Source organism: Lissotriton vulgaris, chromosome 5 (assembly GCF_964263255.1).
Source record: "Lissotriton vulgaris chromosome 5, aLisVul1.2, whole genome shotgun sequence".
In the NCBI taxonomy this organism is placed as follows: domain Eukaryota; kingdom Metazoa; phylum Chordata; class Amphibia; order Caudata; family Salamandridae; genus Lissotriton; species Lissotriton vulgaris.
In genome coordinates this window covers 1,114,650,462-1,114,673,293 of record NC_141693.1, presented here as the reverse complement: position 1 = coordinate 1,114,673,293, position 22,832 = coordinate 1,114,650,462, and positions in this window count along the sequence as shown.

The following is a 22,832-nucleotide window of genomic DNA, read 5'->3' as shown; positions in this document are numbered from 1 at the left end:
TAATATGGCTGACCGGGCTAGTTCTTGTTCATCCATAGAATTGAGTACATGGTACCCTACTCGATCTCGAAGCCTTTTATCAGTCTCCTGGAACTGATGTTCAGCAGAATTTGGGTTTGTCAAGGCAGAGAAAAGAACTCTCTTGCTTTCTGGACGGATGCCTTTCCTAAGGTAAGTTCCCTTACCTACATACGCTATAGTGTCTGTAGTCTTTTCTGGTTCTTCAGGTTCTTCTTCCCCCTCGGAGGAAGCCTTCTCTTTCTCTTCTTTGTGTACGTCTATCACTGCTTTTCTTATTTTCTTGTACATACTGGCTATGCAAGTCCCCTTGTCGTGTTTTCCTTCAGATATATTTTGACCCCATCTGTTGAGTGCATCTAATTCACCCTGATCTGTCTCGGGCCTGTCTCGTTCTCCTATTAGGCAATTTATGAAAAAACGTAATATCTGTCCTTGAACGTCAACTTTCTGATGCTCCATGGCATCCTTAATACTGTCGGGGTCTTTCCCAGTCTGAATAAACTGATATATTCTATCTAGATGCTCGTTCATTCCTGGAAACATCAGCAGGAAATCAGAAGCAGATCGTAACCGTAGTGATGCCATTATCATTCTATCGTCTTTGCCGGGTACTGGATCATATCTGCAAACTGTAAGTTGTCCCTTGAATATATCGAGACGGGGTGATTTGTACGTGTAGGGACTCTGCAAGTCCCGAGCTGTAACCTGCGTGTTAATGGCGGGGTCTGGGGACCCCCCATCGCACCTCCTGAGGCGGAAGCTTGGACATTATCTCTCTGTGGAGTCTGTATCTGTACTTGAATTTGTCCTTTAGTAGGGTCAGGTAAACGTGGCTTCGGTATATTAACTTTAGGTATGGGAGGCGGTGGAGGGGGTGGAACAGGCGGAATCTGATCTTGGGGTGGGTTACCACCCCCGTCCCTGTCGTTAGGCAGGGCGCGGACAGGCAGATTGGTGTAAGCGGGTGCTACATCCTCTAGATAGGAATTCAGGAATATGTCTTTAGTAGTCTTGTGAGTTACTTTAGTTGGAACCAATGGTGACGGTAGATTTTTCGGTATTTCTGAAATGGCCTCAGGCGAACCCTCGGCCGCGAGATACATACCGTTTACGAGGTTATTTCATGCACGGTCTATCTGTTCCGACTTTACTCGGATCCCCTCAGTAATTAGTTCGTTTTCTTGGGCTTTCTCTGATTCTTTAAGTCTGTCCTCTCTACGTAGTTCTTTTTCAGCACGCTTACGGGATTCCTTACGCCAAAACTCTATGGCGTCTTTCTGAGATTGTCTGGCTTTCTTTTTCCATAATGCTTCCTCTACCTTCATGATGCACTCGGCATCCCATGTTCCAGTAACTGGCCATCTGTGTCTCTCGTCTAGATGTTTAGTATAGTCGGCCCATAAATCTAGATACACTATGGCATCTATGCCATGCTTGTGGTACATAAAGTTTCCAGGAGTATCCTTAGGGGGGATAGGAATTTCTTCCTCTAGTATCCCTTTCCTAGTTCCTATCTGCTTTAACTTGTTGAAAAACGGCATCTTGTTTACTCAGTACTGAACGCTCAATCCTTGCTACTTAATACTAGGTACAGCTAGTTATACAAGAACACAATAATGCACATAAAAACAGTCACACTCATACCACGACATTAATCACAAAAAAGACATTTGCAACATATACGACTACCCCCTATATCAGATGTACTGTTAAACAGCACAGATACACTGCTGAAAACAGTGCATGAACTTGAATCATCGGATGTACTGCTAAACAGTACAGATACACTGTCTAAAACAGTGCAGACCGGACTTGTGTACCCAAACCCGTCTAGATACGTCCCAGCAATGGTACTCACCGGGAAGCACGGAAAACAGAAGGCCTCGGAAAACTGGACTGGACTGGACCGGACTCGACTCGACTCGACACGTGGATACTTCGGAAAACTGGTGGGCATCTTGACACCTCGGACCTTGCTTCTTTCGGCTAGGCTCTGGTCGGGATCCTCCGCACTCCTCACCGCCTCGTCTGGGTACTGATCGCAATCTTCGTCACCTCCGTGGGCCAGAGGGAGATACAGGAAATCCTGCCGGTACGCGTAGTTTCCTTCTAACTGATGGCAGGGGACAGAGCTTGCAACGCACCAACCGGCGCGTGAGGTGGGGGAGGAGTCCCTATTCGGGCGCCAAAATGTCGTAAATATTTAATTTACTATCTTAATTTCTATGCAGGTAAGTACTTAATCAATAATAACTCAATCGGAAAGAAAGAAAACAGAGTCCGTGGTGTTAGAGTTCTTAGGGGTTTTATTCCTTAAAAAGGAATTATTCCGGAATAGGATATCATGTTCCTGCAACCACACGGGGTTCAGGAAGGGATAGAGCCAAGTTTTATTGACAATACATAGCTTATATACTTAATTTACATCATAGAAAGCAATGTAGTAGGCGTAACAGCTGAGAGTAGACAAGATAACAGCATCCACGTGTTACTAGTACGCAATCAGAAGGCGTGGACTAGTCGTAACTGGAGGTGTGTTCTAGAAACGTCACAGGTAGGTGTCACATGTGGGTGGCACTAAAACAGAAATGTTGCAATGTCAGCAGAAATCAGAAGCTTGGATGCGCGCGCAGCTGCATGACGTGTGATTCGGCGTGAAACTGGAGGGTGCAGGGGGCTTGACATTTACACTGACGGAAAGAGACAGAAGTCTGGCATGTCAGATCAACTTGTGCTTCTATCATATCTGATATCTGATGTTTAGGAACTGAGCTATCTGGGCGGAAAGGTCTCTGGGGCAGAAGCTATTCTATACTGACTGTGAGCACGTGTATAAGCGCCTGAGTGTCTGCATGAGAAGCGTGGGGGCATGGGCCTTCCATGTGAGCATGGTAACAGAGGCTATGAATTATTTGCACGGAGACAGGCCGGCCCTTTGGCTCTGCAGCTGGGGAGTGTTTACTGAAACTAGTAGGCAGGAATGTATCTTCGAGGAGCGGAACAGATAACTCGAAGGTTGTAGTCAGTCTTGGCAGGCAGCAGGCTGAGCTGAGCGTGGTGGGCCGCGCTGAAAGTAAGGCAGAGTTCACAGGTACGGGGGCAGCCTGGGCTGAGGCTTTCAGAGTCAGAAGGAAGGAAAAGGCTCGATGGCAGAAATTCTGGGCCTACTTTGCCAGAGCTGAAAAAAACATGTAGAGTACACTACAAAAAGACGTTGGCATAGCATACTTAGGAACGGACTATTCAACCCATTCATGGTGGGTCTGAAAGAGGACATGTTAACGTTGGACGCAAATGTATTTGCGTCTTCATAGCTGGCACAGGAGGGAAGTTACATGCACTTTAACTCGTACATGGAGACGGTGGGGTACACGATAGGGAACATAACTTGACCAAAAATTTATATTTCCTCAGAAGTGATCTGATTTCCTAGTTCAGGGGTCCTTCTCTTATACCCCTTTTCGTCTTTGATCCCTTTGTCTATGCCGGGGGTTTCCCAACATCCTGGGTCTGTGGTGGGTGGAGCTAGGCAGTAGCACCTGGCCTATTCATTGAGCCGGGCCGGGTCCTCAGACGCCCCGCAGGAGGTGGAGCCAGCATTGATACCGGCCGGAGCAGAGCTATCGCCCTCCTGGCAGGAGGTGGGGCTAGGATCGTCCATGGCAGGTACAGAGCCATCAGTCGCTTGGCAGGAGGTGGAGCCAGCATTGTATCAGGCAAGGCAGGCTATCAACAACTACTCTCCCCCTACTCTCAGCGTAAATGTCCCACTCATCCCACACTGACTCATCCAGACCTCTTGGAGCCACCCAGCTCCCGTCACACACACGCAAGACCAGCAGAGACCAGATATGGTTAGACAAGAAAATGGATACTTTCTAAAAGTACCATTTTCGAACCCAGAGTCCAAAAACCATCCACACCACCGGATGCGTAATTAAACCCCGAGTTCAGGGATACCAAACTCGACATTGCACCGTACTCTCCGAGCCAGCTAGGATCATAGCATTAATAATCCCGGCGGCCCATTCTAAGCAATGGAGAGCAGGCTACCTCGCAATAGTGAAGCACGAAGATGGCGGCACTTCACTATCAGGACATGCCAACTTGGTCAGGCTTGTCCTACCTTACGCTTACAATGCACCCTGCCCACGGCCTACCATAGGGGTGACTAACATGAAGGTAAGGGAAGGTTGGGGCTGGCAAGTAGGTATACCTGCGCAGCCTGCGTGACAGTACAAGACTGCACGTGGGTCTCGCAATGACCGACCCGTAGACATTCTTTTACGAGGCCGCTCCTGTGGGTGGCACAACACGTGCTGCAAGCCCATGAGCGGCATTTGCATTTACAAGCCCCGGCACTCCTGGTGCACTAGACTAGGGACTGACAGTAAACCAAATAAGCCAAACATGGATACAATAGATACATCAATTTAACATCGGGAGCACTTGCGCTATGGCACTGAACAGCAGTGACACGGCGCCCAAAGCATATACCAGCAAAACATCGTAAAACAGTAGAGGCAAACAGAAAAAATGGAGGAGAGACTCAAGCCAATGATGTCAGGTCTAACAGTAACTCTTTTTCTTGCAGGTTGTGATGATGTCGTGAAATTTTTGAATATGCAATAAAGAATGGTTATTTTCAGTATGTTTTGCAAATAAAGTAATTTTGCGCTAGGATTGATCAGTATTTTTGCTTGTAATAAGTTATGTTTGTTTTGTAATCTTAGTAAGTTAGGTAGAATTGTCGTATTTATTTTGGTCGGGCGGTAAGGTCATGATCGGTGAGCAGTAATTGGAAGATCCCTATGGGGGGGCGTCACCCATTACGGATGGGAGCGCTCGGGGGAGCTGGCCAATTGGCCCCTCAACGGGGAGGCGGTCCCGTCTAAGGATAGGCCGCCGGAAGGAAAGGAAAGGTGGTCAAGGCCCCTTCCTGGATAGGAGGGGCTACGGGCCCTCCTGGGGAATTTCCCGGGGCCAGGACATCTGCGACGGCAGATGGGTAAGTTGTGTGGGGTGCGGGAGGGGGTTTACGCTACCTTTTAGACACCTCACACGAGTCCTCGAACGACCGTTAAATGGCGTTGAGTTCATTGGGGCCCCCGTCAAGTCCAAGGGAAATTGGTAGATGCACTTGAGGTACGCCTCTGTGCGGTCGCTCCCCTCACAAGTGAGGGTGGTATTTCTGGTTTAGGGATCTGACACCGGTTACGACCTTGCCGTTGGCCCTTAACGTTAGGATGTACAATTTCAAGTCAAATGTTTTGTAGGATGTTAGTTCGGCTAGGAGAACCTTTGTATTAGAGATCTGTTAAGGTTAGCCAAACATCGTAATGTGGAAATGAAATTGTACATAATATGAAACTGTTATTTTAATGTTTTGATTTTGTTTCATATTTTAATAAATACGGCCGGGAAGGGTAACTCCCTTCCCGCCTTCCAAAAGTTCAAGAACTGTTTCCGGTTTCCCAATTCTTGGGGATTGTGTTGAGAGGGGGTGTCGGGTATCTCAGCCATATTGGCATGTACATGAAGCGAGAGGGGATTATTAAAGATGACTAGCTTTCGCAAGACCCCGAAAGGCATGTTTCAAAAAAAGTATGTATGCACCTATTCTGCGATGATGCGTGCCCATTGCAACAACGACTGAGATGCCTGCTTCCCTACGTGGGGTACCATATTAGAATGATGGCAACGGCACAAGGTGAGCAAAGAATCTTGTTTCCAAAAGAACAACAAGTTATCTGTGAAAGGAGAGAGTGCGTACCTCTGAACAGTGACAACAGATAGGTTACAACAGTCTAAGGAACATATCTATAAGCTTATTGCGCCACTTTTGTGACACTTTTAACATGTGAAATGTGGCGCAAGAAGCTTGTTAATCTGCGTCTGACTTTTCAAGAAAAACTCTCAACTCCAGACTCTGTGAGTTAATGGGGTACAATAGTACAGGTACGCAAGTTTAAAAACTTATATTAAAATTCACTTTTGTCAGAAGTTTTGCAACTCAGTTTACGGTAATTAATTAAATGTTCTTTTCTTTGCCTTCACCAAACATTCTTTAGAAGCAATCACGACATATCGAGCAACAGCAATGAAATTGTCTGCAACGTATTGAATATACTTGGACGTATAGAAGCAGTGTTTAATTCAAATTGGGAATTCTGGTGGCTGCAATGTTTATAAAAGGTAAGCATGGCGGCCTAGATGTACAATGCCTCCATTGCAATGCATTAGAAATAAATCGGCGTATTTACAATCCCGTTGTGCCACTTTTGTGTCAGTAACACAGTAGCCACTTCCATATAGACACCAATTAAACGCGGGACTATAACAGAAGTGAAATGTACTAGACACACTACACACGTATAATCGTAGTGTTACCTTCACTTGTAATGCTTCACCTTATTTAGTCACATCTACATAACTTTAAACTCTAGTTTTCTTTTTTGTTTTGCAGATTACCTATCCTACATCTTTTGGAGTCCACATCATAATTTGTTTATATTACTGTTTTATTAAAGTTATTTTTCTAGTTGTTTATTATATTATCTTTAAGATAATTACTTCTATTTGGATAATATGTATCCAACATATTTGTTTTCACAATATCAGCTAAATATTCATTTTCTTGTACAGATTTAAGTACTCAATTTCGCGTTGCAGCAAGACCTAGACTCACCCAAATGATTCTTCTAGATTTGGAGTAAAGACTTGCAAATGATAAGCGATCTGAACATTCATACGCTCCAATTTCTCGATGAGATAACATCTTCAAATTCTAACTATATAATTTCTTACTTAGACTCTTCTCGTGGGAAATCTCTTCCCACATCTCCCTAAATTCTGTCTTTTCTGATTTTGTTATGTAGGATGTTATATATCGAGCAGCAGCTATGGAATTGTCTGCAACATATTGAATGTCCATTTTAGCATTCCACATGGACAAAATGACTGGGTTGTAGTCATTTATGTATTTTGACTCTTCATTTCTTTTTAAGTTGTAGGTATTTTTGGGAAACTTTCTTGTGATAGTATGGCGCAAAGATGACATAAAACTGTTCACTCTTCCTTCGATATTATAGGACGTGGAAATGTAAAACGAAATTTTGTGTAGGAACTTGTCCTTAGATTTGTACTTTCGGCGACAATACTTCCCACAACGATGGCTTTGGAATCGTAAGACTTGTTGTCTTAAGTCCTTATCTTGTGTACTTTTGGGTATATCACATGTAGCATATTCTTCAATAAAAGATAGCACAGTATCATCTAATTCAGTTCCAAATTTTGGAGCATCTTTGATCCACATTAGCATATGTATGTGAGGAGCACCTCTCGCTTGATACTCCTTTCTCCAAAAGAAATCCAAAACCTCTCCAAGAGGAGGATTTTTTTTATTGGTGATAAAAGATATCATAGCTTCGAATCTATGATTGAAGTACCTGCATACATTAACTGGATCCAAAGAGCACAATTCTCCAGGTGTCTTGTATTCAATATTTAGTATATTTGGATTTGCTTCGCGAAGAAATTGAAGTAAATCATCCTAAGCATATTCAGCACAGCTTAGAGTAAGGAACCATGTAGAAGTTCCTAAGTTCCTTAGCATACATTTAAGTTCTCCATGACGATGGTTCCAGTACTCATTAGTACCATGCTGACATGCCATTAGATTAATTAGCTGAGATTCCAAAACATTATCTTTCTGCTGTACTTTATACATAAATTCCTTTGCCGAAAATGTTGATGGTGTACACCTGTTTTCAATATATGATTCACTGCATGAGAAAGTCCAGTCAAGTCACTCTCGAACAAAAGATGAAAGCAATACGGAATACATTGTCGAAATCTTGGATCTTCTGCATACAACCTTGATGTCCGTTATTCAGATGCAGGAATCTGCACAGGTCGGTCATCATATCGTCCTCCTTTTCCTGTTGGAAACAACTGAGGGAAACAATGAGCTTCCAAGCTTTTTTCCCATACACTAATGGGACTTCCCTTTGCTTTGCTTCTTTCATTTGGAATAACTCTATTATATTCCCTATCACTTCTTTAGAATGAAGTGGATGAATATTATAATGTTCTTAGATCTCTTCAGTTCCGGACTTCTCTACTTTTTCAATTTGTCCAGATGTGGAATCACTATTTTCTTCTACATTTATTTCTTCTTCTCCCAAACACACATATTTATAGTATTGATTATTTTTTACAAGATACAACGTTGCCTTTTTCACTTTCCTAACATCCACTAATTCTTGCCAGATTTTCTTACTCTTAGTAGGAGCGTCATTAACTAAAACAACTAGAGGTTCATCTTCAACGTTTTTTATACCAATTGTTTCAATATTTTTCAATAAATCTAAAGGCAAATACACAACTCTTCCCTTTAATCCTCTCTGTAAATCTGAAGGAGGCAATTTCCCTGTCTTAGGCTCCATTCGAACAATAGACTGAGATGGATGCACACATTGAATAGGAATAGACTCACAGATATTTAAATCCTTTAGTGCAGAAGGAATATTTACCAACTCAAAATTATTATGCACAGCTCTAGCAGGCATTTTGGTCTCGTCTAATTTGTTATAACAATATTTACAAATACGCTGATCAGAACCCAGATCAAAACAATTCTCTACCAACAAATAAGTTGTAAAATCCTTCCACTCATTTTTTTTTCCTTTTCACTTTTTAAATACAAATCATTAGTCCTGGTCTGATTTTTATAATGAGTTTGTCGACAACAGATACAGGAATATTTTGTTTGGCCTTTTACCTGAAATCACCTTAAACTTTGTAATTTCTTGCTCAAAATGTTCTACACTACAACATTGTACATTCTCTTCCACATTGTCTTCTATTAATGTCTCAGTTTCTGCACTATCTTCCTGAGGACCAAAGTAACTAACCTGAATTTCATCACAAACATTTCTTACATCTGATACAGGTCCATGCAAAAGAGCACTGTTCAACTTTTTTAATATTAGTACTGGACTTTTTGCATAGTACAACATTCTGACTAATTTCCTCATTTAAGTATGATAAACTGCTAACATCCTGAAATGGTGAAAAACACTTTGACATACTTTTTTAGATAGACAAGCCAGAGAAGGACCTTGCAATCCAGTATTTTCTCTCACTCTGCAAGGGTGTAGTCTTTGCAACATCTTAATCTTTTGTTTAACACTTTCCTTAGTATAGTTATGTAAATATTGCCTAAAAAACAAATAGGTTCCTGCCGTACACTACAAATACTACTGCAATTCCAAGTGTACACTGGAGCTTTAGGATGTCTCCCTAAAACTTCAGCAGTTAACACCTTTTCTGCATTTCTAGGAACAATGTTCTCTTTCTCAATAGGACAACCATTTCTAACCTCATAAGCACGACCACTAGTGTCAACTGCATGCAACAAATCATTACTCTGAAAATGACTCTCTTCATTAAAAAAAGCTCAGAACTTGAACTATGTTTCAATTCACTCAAAAAAACTGTTAATTACTCTTCTCCACTTACTTTTGGCCTTCATTAAATGGATTGGCTTATCTAGTGATCAAATTTTATTGATTACTAAAACAAATAATTTCTTTTTCAATTCCAAAGCTTTCCCAACTACATTTTCTATATGTTTCTTCTTATTATAAAATGCTGTTTATTTTTACATTTCTTAACTTCCTTTATCAATTTTGACACAACTCTATTCTAAAACATTTGTTTCCTAATTTCCAGAACTAGGTTTTTCCTCCTTTTACTACACACTGTTTTTTCTGAAGTTGATTTTCCATGATTGTTCTCTTTATTCTTCTTTTTCTTTTTCGTTGCAGATATACTAATTGTATTTTTCTCTTTGTGCACACTACTCTTAGTATTTAATATTTTCCTCAGAAAAGTCTTCGTTCTCTTACCAGGACTTTTTTTCTTTTTGTTAACACATTGTTCTTCACGTAAATTTTGTGGATGACTTCTCTTTAAATAAACACCTTTCTTTTGTTGTTTCATCTTTTGTGCTTTTGTAGACGTGATGATTTTTTTTCAGTGTTGATAAACAGAATCTATAATAAAAAATATATATAACATTACAAAAATAAATATAAAGAGAGACAGAGACAAAAATGTGGAGAAAAGACATATATAAGAGAACACTGAGTGTATACAGAGAGAGGGAGTATTATGAGGAGACAGTAAGAACTATGAGGACAGTGGTGAATATAAAGACAACAGAGAATATAAAGAGAAGGAGAAATATGCAAAAAGAGGAGCAAGTATAAAGAAAAAAAGTTAAAGAAAAGGAGAATATAAGAAAAAGAAGATAGTATAATGAGAGAGGAAGGAGTAAGACGAGAGTTGAGGGAGTATGAAAAGAGAGTGTAGAAAATATGGAAAAAGGGGCGAATATAATTCCTTAATGTACACATATGCACAATGTGATATTAGACAAAAAACATATGAGACCATTCAGTTTTCTATTTACTACTGAAAAACGTTTAAGTGACTAGACATATTCCATGTATATAATTACTACATTTCAGTGAACAACCCTGACTCATTTTCCAAATACATATGCAATTCTCTACATTAATTCTGCCAACATTACATCAAACAGACACAATAAAACAACAAAGACTCACAAGGGGCTTGCAAATCTGCCCAGAGTGTATACAGTGGGAGAGAAAGGAGAAAGAGGACAAAACAGGGAGTATTAAGAAAAAATGAAATATGACGAGAGACAGAAGAAAATGAGGAGACAGAAGGAATAAGAGGAGAGACAGGGAAATATAAAGACAAAGAAGGACAATATGAAGACAGAGGACAATATAAGAAAAAGAGGGTAATACCAGCAGAGAGGAAGGAGTAAGAGGAGAGAGAGGGGAGTACGACAAGACAGGGTAGAAATTATGGAAAAAGGGGCAAATTTAAATCCTTCATGTACACAGATGCACAGTGTGATATTAGAAAAAAAATACAAGACCATGCATTATACCAAAACACATTTACGAATGTAAAACGTTTAAGTAACTATACACACTCTATGTATATAACTACTACATTTCAGTGAACAACCCTGACTCATTTTGCAAATACATATGCAATTTACAACTTTATTTTTGCCAACATTACATAAAAAAGTGACACAATAAAAAAAACAAAATGCACAAGGGGCTTGTAAATCTGCCCAGAGTATATATATAGAGAGAGAGAGAGAGTAGAAAGAGGAGAGAACAAAGAGTATGAACAGAAAAATGAGGTATGAAGAGAGAGGTAAGAAAATGAGGAGACTGCTGGAATATGACTTGAGACAGGGAAATAGAAACACAAAGAAGGGCAGTATGACGACAGAGAAGAATATAAGAAAAAGAGGGTAGTATCAGAAGAGAGAAAAGCGTAAGAGGAAAGAGGGGGAAGTATGAGAAGAGAGGGTAGAAAATATGGAAAAAGGGACAAATATAATTCCCTAATGTACACAGAAGCACAATGTGATATTAAACAAAAATATATAACACCATGCATTATACCAAAACACATTTACTACCATCAAACGTTTAAAAAGGGGGGAATATAATTCCTTAATGTACACAGATGCACAGTGTGATATTAGACAAAAAAATATGAGACCATGCATTTTACCAAAAAACATATTCAGTACTGTAAAACGATTAAGTGACTGTAAACATTACATGTATGTAATTTCTACATTTCAGTGAACAACCCTGACTCATTTTGAAAATACATATGCAATTTACAACATTATTTTTGCCAACATTACATTAAAAAAAGTGACACAGTAAAACAACAAAAAAGCACAAGGAGCTTGTAAATCCCCCCAGAGTGTATTTTTCCAAGAGAGAGAAAAGGAGAAAGAGGAAAGAACAGAGAGTATAAACAGAAAAATGAAGTATAAACAGAGAGGGGAGAAAATGAGAAGACAGCTGGAATATGAGGAGACACAGGGAAATATAAACACAAAGAAGGGCAGTATGAGAACAGAGGAGAATATAAGAAAAAGAGGGTAGTACCAGAGAGAGGAAGGAATAAGAATAGAGAGAGGGTTGTATGACAAGAGAGGTTAGAAAATTTGGAAAAAAAGGGCACATATAATTCCTTAATGTACACAGATACACATTGTGATATTAGACAAAAATATATGAGACCATGCATTATAGCAAAACACATATACGAATGTCAAACGTTTAAGTAACCATACAAATTCCATGTATATAACTACTACATTTCAGTGAACAACCCTGACTTATTTTGCAAATACATATGCAATTTACAACATTATTTTTGCCAACATTACATAAAAAAGTGACAAAATAAAACAACCAATATGCAAAAGGGGCTTGTAAATCTGCCCGGAGTATATATAGAGAGAGAGAAAGGAGAAAAAGGAGAGAACAGAGAGTATGAACAGAAAAATGAAGTATGAAAAGAGAGGTGAGAAAATGAGGAGACAGCTGGAATATTAAGAGAGACAGGGACATTTAAACACAAAGAAGGGCAGTATGAGGACAGAGGAGAATCTAATTAAAAGAGGGTAGTACCAGGAGGAAGAAAGGTGTAAGAGAAGAGAGGGGGAAGTATGACAAGAGAGGGTAGAAAATATGGAAAAAGGGACAAATATAATTCCTTAATGTACACAGATGCACAGTGTGACATTAGACAAAAAATATGAAACCATGCACTTTGAATTTAAATATGAGAAAGGAGAAAGAGGAAAGAACAGGGGGTATCAAGAAAAAAATGAAATATGAAGAGAGAGGGAAGAAAATGTGGAGACAGAAGGAATAAGAGGAGAGACAGGGAAATATAAAGACAAAGAAGGGCAATATGAAGACAGAGGACTATATAAGAAAAAGAGGGTAGTACCAGAAGAGGAGTAAGAGTAGAGAGAGGGAAGTATGACAAGAGCGATTATAAAATATGGAAAAAGGGGCAAATATAATTCCTTAATGTACACAGATACACAGTGTGATATTAGACAAAATAATATGAGACCACGCATTATAGCAAAACACATTTACGAATGTAGAACTTTTAAGTAACTATACACGTTCAGTGTATATAACTACTACATGTCAGTGAACAACCCTGACTCATTTTGCAGTTATTTATGCAAGTTACAACATTATTTTTGCCAACATGCCATAAAAAAAAGTGACACAATAAAACAACCAAAATGCGCATGGGGCTTGCAAATCTGCCCAGAGTACATAGAGAGAGAGAAAAAGGAAAAAGAGGAGAGAACAAAGAGTATGAACAGAAAAAAGAAGAATGACGAGAGAGGTAAGAAAATGAAGAGAGAGCTAGAATATGACGAGAGACAGGGAAATTTAAACACAAAGAAGGTCAGTATGAGGACGGAGGAGAATCTAAGAAAAAGAGGATAGTTCCAGGAGAGAGAAAAGAGTAAGAGGAAAAAGGGGGAGTATGACAAAAGAGGGTAAAAAATATTGAAAAAGGGACAAATATAATTCCTTACTGTAAACAGATGCACAGTGATATTAGACAAAAAAATATTAGACCATGCATTTCACCAAAAAACACCTTTAGTACTGTAAAACGATTAAGTGACTGTACACATTACATGTATATAATTACTACATTTTAGTGAACAACCCTGACTCATTTTGAAAATACATATGCAATTTAAAACATTACTTATGCCAACATTACATCAAATAAAGTGACACAATAGAACAACAAAGACACACAAGGGGCTTATAAATCTGCCCCAAAGTATATGAAGGGAGAGAGGGAAGAGTAAGAGGACAAATCAGGGAGTATGAAGAGAAAGATGAAGTATGGAAAGGGGCGACCATTCGGTCCCCCCGAACGTATGGCCGAGCACCACGAGCCCCCCGGGAAGCCATTTTTGGGCGGGAGGCGAGCCTCGGCTGGTATGCCCGAAGCGGCGTAGCCGGGGCGCGCTGTTTCCCGCCCTCGAGTGGGCTGGCCTAGACACTGACGCGGCTGGCCACGCCCTAAGGGCAGGCAGGGGCGGGTTTACGCCCGCCCTGAAGACGGATAAAAGGAGCAACAAGCCAAGAACGCATCCTCTTGTTCCTGTGCTCTGAAGCTGCACCCCCTCGCTGCACGTGAGCTCGAGACGGAACGAAGAGCCAATTTTGAACGTTTTAATCTTTCTTGTTTATTTTACAGATATTCTGTTCGAGAATGCCTAAGAAAGTTGGAAAGCGAATGACTACCGACCAGATGCTGCGTGTTCTTATGAAAGAGGTGACCGACTTAAAGAAGAGAATGGCAGAGAAAGATGGGGAAGAGGGACCGAAACGTCCGTTGGCTGGAGCAGCTCCGGGAGGAAAAGGCAAGAGGCCCAGAAGGGGAGCAGCTGGAGGGGACATCCCGGTTCCCCCTGCCCCACTCAAAGAGCCAACTCCGGTGCCGGCGGAGGGGAATCCGATTCTCGTGGTGGTCACCCCCGTGTCCGGGGAGGATATGCCGCCCGAGCTGGCAGCACAATTAGCAGCGTGGTTGGGTAAAAATAACGAGGGCGCCACGGCTGACGACGCACGGGTCTTGATGAGGCAACTGCGCGAAACAAGGGAAGCGGCTAAGGCAGCATCGCCAGTCATCACGCCGGCCGCGGCAGGAGGAAAGCCACCTGGGATAGGCTCAGCCGCAGATACAGCTTCCGGTTCAGGTAAGCGGCCATTGCCGATTGCGAGGGATGAGTCTGCCCCGTCAAGAAGGGAAAAGTTGGGTCAACATGTCCCTCTAGCTATTAAGGAGAAGATATGGGCAGATGAGTATGTAAACATCTTCTCGTTACTTACCGATCATTATGAGATGGAATATGTTAAGAGCCAAAAGGAGCTCATGCATCCGAGTGTTTGGCGCGCAAAGATGGCCGCCTTCAAGGTAAATGAGAACATTGGCAATTGGGGCAAGGCGTGGGGGATTTTTACATCCATCCTGGGCGAACGTAGGCCCGAATTACTGTCTGAATTGCCGATTTATCAGTCACGTATCATGGGGTATTCCGTGTCACATGGGGGCAATCAATGGTTCTGTTACGATAATATTTTCAGAAAAGCGAAAGAACATGATAAAAACTTAACTTGGGATTGTTACGATTCTGTGTCATGGTCAAAAATGGCGGATACTGGTATGTTGAATTTGCCATTAGTAGGGAGTAGTGTTGGGGAGTCCTCCCGCCAATATTCTGGGATCTCCTTTCGATCAGGCGCGAGTAACGAGTACCAGTCCAGGCCGAACGGCGCCACTGGTAAAAAGGGGAGTTGTTGGAACTTTAACAGGGGTAAATGTACGAGGCCCCAGGGGTCATGCAAATTTAGGCACGAATGTAGCGGGTGTGGGCAAGCGTCCCATCCTGAGTCCATGTGCAGAGCCAAAACGGGTGATAACGGGGGTAGAGGAGGCGCCAAACAGGTCTGAAATAGTCCGAGGGGCGCCTTTACCTACTCCGATTGATACCATGGCAATGATTCCTTGGCTCAGCGAATACCCGGACCACGCTTCCGCTGGGGTGTTGCGGAACGGGTTTTCATATGGTTTCCGCATCCCAGTGGGGGAGTTTCAGGGTTTAGCGAAATGTAAAAACCAAATATCAGTCTTGCAGCACACGACCGTGGTACAGGAGAAGATTGGGAAAGAGGTGGCTCGAGGTCGAGTCGCCGGTCCGTTTAAGGTGCCACCGGTTGCTAACTTTGTTTGTTCCCCCTTAGGGGTGGTCCCCAAGAAGGACCCGGGTGAGTTTCGGCTGATACATAATTTATCAGCCCCACGTGGTCTTTCCGTAAACGATGCGATAGACCCAGCAGTGTGTTCAGTACGGTATGCATCTTTCGATGAGGCCGTAGCCATTTTGAATCGCCTAGGGCCCAGTGCGCTGATGGCAAAATCTGATATCGAGTCAGCGTTCCGGTTGCTCCCGGTACATCCAGACGACCAGCGTCTTCTTGGTTTCATGTTTCAGGGACACTATTACATGGATAGATGTATGCCAATGGGTTGCTCTATATCTTGTTCCTATTTCGAGCAGTTCAGTTGTTTCCTGCAATGGGTCTTCACAAGAAAGACGGGGTTTCATCAGGTTATGCATTATCTCGATGACTTTTTGTTTCTAGGGGCAGCCGGGGACCCGGAATGTGGTCAGGCTTTGAATGAATTTTGTGTCTTAATGAACCATTTTGGTGTGCCATTGGCACCCGGTAAGACGGTGGGTCCTTCAACTTGCCTCGAGTTTCTGGGGATCGAGCTCGACTCGGAGGAGGGTTGTTTTCGTTTACCAAGAGAAAAAGTGATTAGGTTCAGGGCATCCCTGGAGACGTGTATTAGTCAGTCTAAGGTTAAGTTGCAGCAATTACAACAATTGGTGGGACAGCTGAATTTTGCCCTGAGAGTAATACCGATGGCCCGCCCCTTTTCCCGCTCGATCGCTCAGGCCATGGTCGGCCTGAAGGAGGGTCACCATCGCACGAGGCTCTCGGCCGAGGTTCGCCAGGACATGCGCATTTGGTTGGCATTTCTGGCGGATTTCAATGGTCGAGTTGTCTGGAACAAACCGGCGGTGTCCTCCGAGGAGCTGGGGCTGTGGACAGATTCGGCAGGGAGCATTGGTTTTGGTGCCATCTTTGGCACGCAATGGTCGGCTCAAAAATGGCCGTCATGGTGGCATGAGCATGGGTTGACGAGTAACATTGCTTTTCTTGAACTGTTCCCCATTCTGGTGGCCCTGAGAACTTGGCCTGAGGGGTTTAGAGATCACTCTGTGGTGTTCTGGTCTGATAACATGACCGTGGTTGAGTGTATCAATAGCCAGGCTGCACGATGCAAATGGATCCTGAGGCTGCTGAAAGAAATTGTCTTGTTGTGTATGCAATTGAATGTCCTATTTAAGGCAAGACATGTGCCGGGGGTGATGAACCAAGCGGCTGATGCGCTTTCTCGTTTCCGTATGCAGGCCTTCTGGGGTTTTCTACCCACAGCGGACCCGGTGGCGGCACCCTTTCCCGAAGTTCTCTGGTCTCTCGGTGCCCCGAACTACGAAACCTCGTGGGAGAGAGTTTAGCACCCAGGACAAGGAAGGCATATGAAGGGGCGTTCCGTTCCTATTTGGCCTTTTGGGGACTGCTGGAGGGGAACTTTGGGGCCACGAGGAGTGGGTAGTAAATTTCCTGCTGTCTTTACATCAGGCAGGCAAATCTGTGGCTACTGCCCAGAGGCATCGGGCAGCCATTTCCTTCGTGGCTAGGGCTTATGGGATCCAGGACCCGACAGCGTCTTTCGTTGTACAAAAAGCGCTACGTGGGTGGCAACGCCTTGAGGGTCGCAGAATAGATGTAAGGCGCCCGATAGGTCTGGATAGGCTGGCCCTGTTATTATCTGTACTCCCTTCAACGTGTTCATCCCAATTTGAAACAGTGTTATTCCGAGCCGCTTTTGCGCTGGCATTCCATGGGGCTATGCGGGTAAGCGAACTAATGGCGAGGAACAAGCGGGATGTGACGGGGGGACTGTGCCGAGAGCACGTTCAGGTCAGAGGGGAGGCAATGTCCATCTCGTTTGTCAGGTCCAAGACCGACCAGGGTGCGATAGGTGACTGCATAATCATACAAAGGATTCCCGGGTCCTCCATGTGCCCGGTAAGTTGTGTAGAGGAATATTTAGCGCAAAGGGTGGCATCATGGGGGGGGACATTGTTGCGACACGCTGACACCACCCCACTGACGAGGTTTCAGTTTCAGCGGGTGCTTGCGATGTCAATCTCCGCTGCGGGCTTGAACCCCGGCGAGTTTGGGACCCATTGCTTTCGGATAGGGGCTGCTACAGAGGCTACAGCCAGGGGTCTGAATGTCGAACAAATTAAACGGGTGGGGCGTTGGTCCTCGAATTGTTATAAAAGGTATGTGCGGCTGCACATGTTGTGAAGCTGTAATGATGTACTCACGCTTCTTGTTTTCTTTGGTTTTCAGTTGCGCAAGCCTACGAGGCGGGGCGGACTGGGCAGTCGACCCAACACCGGGTCAGCGGTCAGACATCACCGGCTGTGAAAAAGGAGGTGTGGGTCGTGGGCCACTCATACGTGAGGCGGGCCGCGGACGTATTCAAAGCAGGTGACATGATTCACGTGGCTGGGGAATACGGGTACAGTGTGTCCTTCTACGGAAAGGGCGGGCTCTGTATTGACCAGTTTCAAACATTTTTTGAGGGTTTGTTAGGGCGGACGAGGTCACCGCCGGCTATAGTCATAGTACATCTTGGGGGCAACGATTTGGTGTCCACTGGTAGACGACTACTTCTTGAGGCAATGCTTTCCACTGTAAGTTGGTTAGCAAGAAGAGTTCCAGGGTGCACAATCGCATGGTCCCATATGATACCGCGAAAAGTGTGGCGGGGGGCTCTTTCAGTTTCTGCTCTGAATCATTCAGTAAGGAAGATTAATAATAAAGTGAGTCGATTGTTCCGATCAAGTACACTGCATTCTATTTCGCATGGTTGTATTAAAGGGGACAGTATGTATTTGGGTGATGGTGTTCATTTGTCCCGGGTGGGGAACGAGTTACTCATAGGAGACCTGATAGCTTGGCTGGGGACTTTAAGACATGACCTTTAGGTAGGAGTGTGTGGGGGGTCCGGATAGCCGGTCAACTATCCGGCCTGTGGCGGTAAGGTCATGATCGGTGAGCACTAATTAGTAGATCCCTATGAGTGGGCGTCACCCATTACGGATGGGAGCGCTCGAGGGAGGTGGCCATTGGCCCCTCAACGGGTAGGCGGTCCCTTCTAAGGATGGGACGCCGAAAGGAAAGGAAAGGCGGTCAAGGCCCCTTCCTGGGTAGGAGGGGCTACAGCCCCCTCCTGGGGAATTTCCCGGGGCCAGGATATCTGCGACGGCAGATGTGGTAAGTTGTGTGGGGTTTGGGAGGGGGTCTACGCTACCTTCTAGATACCTCACACGAGTCCTCGAACGACCTTTAAGTGGCGTCGAATTTATTGGGGCCCCCGTCAAGTCAAGAGAAATTGGTAGTTGCACTTGAGGTACACCTCTGTGCGGTCGCCCCTCACAAGTGAGGGGGATATTTCGGGTTTAGGGATCTTGACACCGGTTACGACCTTGCCGTTGGCCCTTAAACGTTAGGATGTACAATTTCAAAATTTCAAGTTAATGTTTTGTAGGATGTTAGTTCGGCTAGGAGAACCTTTGTATTAGAGAATATGTTAAGGTGAGCCAAACATCGCAATGTGGTAATGAAATTGTACATAATATGAAACTGTTATTTTAATGTTTTAATTTTGTTTCATATTTTTAATAAATACGGCCGGGAGGGTCACTCCCTCCCGTCTTCCAAAAGTTCAGAACGGTTTCCGGTTTCCCATCCTTGGGGAGTGTGTTGAGAGGGGGTGGCGGGTATCGCGGCCATATGGAAAGGGGCGACCATTCGGTCCCCCCGAACGTATGGCCGAGCACCACGAGCCCCCCGGGAAGCCATTTTTGGGCAGGAGGCGAGCCTCGGCTGGTATGCCCGAAGCGGCGTAGCCGGGGCGCGCTGTTTCCCGCCCTCGAGTGGGCTGGCCTAGACACTGACGTGGCTGGCCACGCCCTAAGGGCAGGCAGGGGCGGGTTTACGCCCGCCCTGAAGACGGATAAAAGGAGCAACAAGCCAAGAACGCATCCTCTTGTTCCTGTGCTCTGAAGCTGCACCCCCTCGCTGCACGTGAGCTCGAGACGGAACGAAGAGCCAATTTTGAACCCACCCACCAGCCCCTGAGGACAGCCAGTTGTTTTGAATAAAGTTTTGATATGGTAATTCTATTTCTTGCAGGTTGTGGTGATTGTCGTGTTATTCTTAGTATGCAATAAAGAATGGTCAGCTACAATATGTTTTTCAAATGAAGTAATTCTGCACTAAGTATCGAGCAGTGATCATACGTGAAATGGTTTATGGTTGTTTTAATTGAGTAATTTAGTTAAATTGTCGTATTTATTTTTTGGTCGGGCGGTAAGGTCATGATCGGTGAGCACTAATTAGTAGATCCCTATGAGTGGGCGTCACCCATTACGGATGGGAGCGCTCGAGGGAGGTGGCCATTGGCCCCTCAACGGGTAGGCGGTCCCTTCTAAGGATGGGACGCCGAAAGGAAAGGAAAGGCGGTCAAGGCCCCTTCCTGGGTAGGAGGGGCTACAGCCCCCTCCTGGGGAATTTCCCGGGGCCAGGATATCTGCGACGGCAGATGTGGTAAGTTGTGTGGGGTTTGGGAGGGGGTCTACGCTACCTTCTAGATACCTCACACGAGTCCTCGAACGACCTTTAAGTGGCGTTGAGTTTATTGGGGCCCTCGTCAAGTCAAGGGAAATTGGTAGTTGCACTTGAGGTACACCTCTGTGCGGTCGCCCCTCACAAGTGAGGGGGATATTTCGGGTTTAGGGATCTTGACACCGGTTACGACCTTGCCGTTGGCCCTTAAACGTTAGGATGTACAATTTCAAAATTTCAAGTTAATGTTTTGTAGGATGTTAGTTCGGCTAGGAGAACCTTTGTATTAGAGAATATGTTAAGGTGAGCCAAACATCGCAATGTGGTTATGAAATTGTACATAATATGAAACTGTTATTTTAATGTTTTAATTTTGTTTCATATTTTTAATAAATACGGCCGGGAGGGTCACTCCCTCCCGTCTTCCAAAAGTTCAGAACGGTTTCCGGTTTCCCATCCTTGGGGAGTGTGTTGAGCGGGGGTGGCGGGTATCGCGGCCATATGAATAGAGAGGCGGGAAAATTAGGAGATAGAAGGAATATGAGAAGCAACACTATTAACTACTCCACAACTATTAACATTCTACATTTTTTAGTACTGCACTTTATTACACAAAGGTGACTCACTAAACAAATTAAATTATCAAATGATTTTATCACAATAGTTATTCAAATGCAGAGAATACATTACTTTAACTAAAAAAAAAAATGAACCACATACCTTACCATACAACTTATCACCTCACCTTTGAAATTGATTTCTAGATTAAGAAGAATGCCAATCACACAGTAGATATTCTTATACAGAATCTCTCTAGTTCAGTGTTTGCAGCAGAACAAAGAAGTGGTACATTTTCCCTCTCAATTTACACATATATACATGTTAATAACAAATGAAAATCCTTCACACATTAATTCAAAACGAAAGACACATTTCTATTGGTTCAACATTTCAAACCTTTCCCACTGACATAACTCTCCACCCTACCCCCAACAGATCATGCAAAAGTCAACTATCAACAAAGGTCAAAAGTTCAGCACTCTATAAAACACGGCTCCTCAACTTATTTAGACTATGCATAAGCACTTACTTATAAGTACCAATAAAAAGAAAGGTCCCATTAGAACCAACCAACACATAAACTCATAAACTTGATAGATATCTATAAATTATATATTTTTTATTGATTTTTTCTTGCTTCCGTACACTTATGGAACGACTTACAGAATTCGCAGTGTTTGTTGTCCATACGTGCATGATACGCATACGGTAAATCTACTGTAAAAAATAAATAGCCTCTATCACTCATTTTCTAAAAATCCCCAGGGACCCAATCCCTCGGGGCTCAAATATAATGTTCAGGACTGTGGGGGGAGCCTCAAAACCCCCACAATCCCATCCAGCTCCCTGCGTCCTTCGGGAGCCGGCTTTGCTTTTTGTCAGAGAGAGCAGCTTACATGCTGCTCTCTCTGACGAAAAGCAATCTACTTTCCTACTTGAAAGAGAGCTCTCACACTACCATAGCAAACAACAGTGTCCTGGGTATAGACACCCCGTAACTCTACATTTGCCGGCCATGGAAGGTGGTGGTTACCAGGACCATCAAAGGCTCAGCAAAAGCCATCAAAGATTTTGACCTTGGGGATCATTGTAAAACCCCTTAAGCAGTCCTAGGGGGTCAAGAAGTCCTATAGCAAATAGCAAACTTTTCCTATCAATCTACACACTCAATCTACATACCTTTACAAATAAATAAAAAATCACATTTATTCCCACATTAAATCAAACCGAAACACATTTTTATATTGCTTGAACTTTTGAACCCTTTCCAACTAACAAAACTTTCAACCCTTCCCCATTCCTCATTCTGCCAGTTACCATAGAAACACTTCAGGAACACCTAACTGAGCACACAGGTGAAAAGTTCATCATACATTGTTGCAAATTAAAACAGCAAGTGTGCTTGACTTGAGAATATACCAGCTTATCTTATGTAACGTTATTTTCTATCAGTTTTTATTAACCAATAAAAATCAGACTTTTAAAAAACAGAAACATGCATCCTAGTTTTGTGTAGAATATTGTCAAACAACCAATCATTTCTTTTCTTTTTTCAAAACTGCATGCTGTCCACCATTTTAGAAAATCTTACTTTTCAAACTGCCATTTCATTTACAGAGACCATTTGAGTGCATCCAGACCTCTCTTCAAGATGCTTAGAGTGTGGATTGTGAGACACAGCTATATTTTCTGGAGCCAAAGGTACGCAGAACAGAAAGGAATTCACAAAGACCTAGGTTTACCAAATGTACACATTAAATGGATTGGACAGAGAGGATTAAAGTGGCACCAATTGATGCCATTGGTGAAATCCTTTTTACATCTCCAACACCCTGACCTCATAATTGTGCACTGTGGTGGCAATGACCTAGGCACTTTGACAGGGGTGGGTCTGGAAGTGCTTATGAAAGACACCTTTGGACAATTGATGACACTTTTCCCCAAAACCACCTTTGTCTATTCTAATATATGCCAAAGGCAGAAATGGAACTGGTCCAACCACTA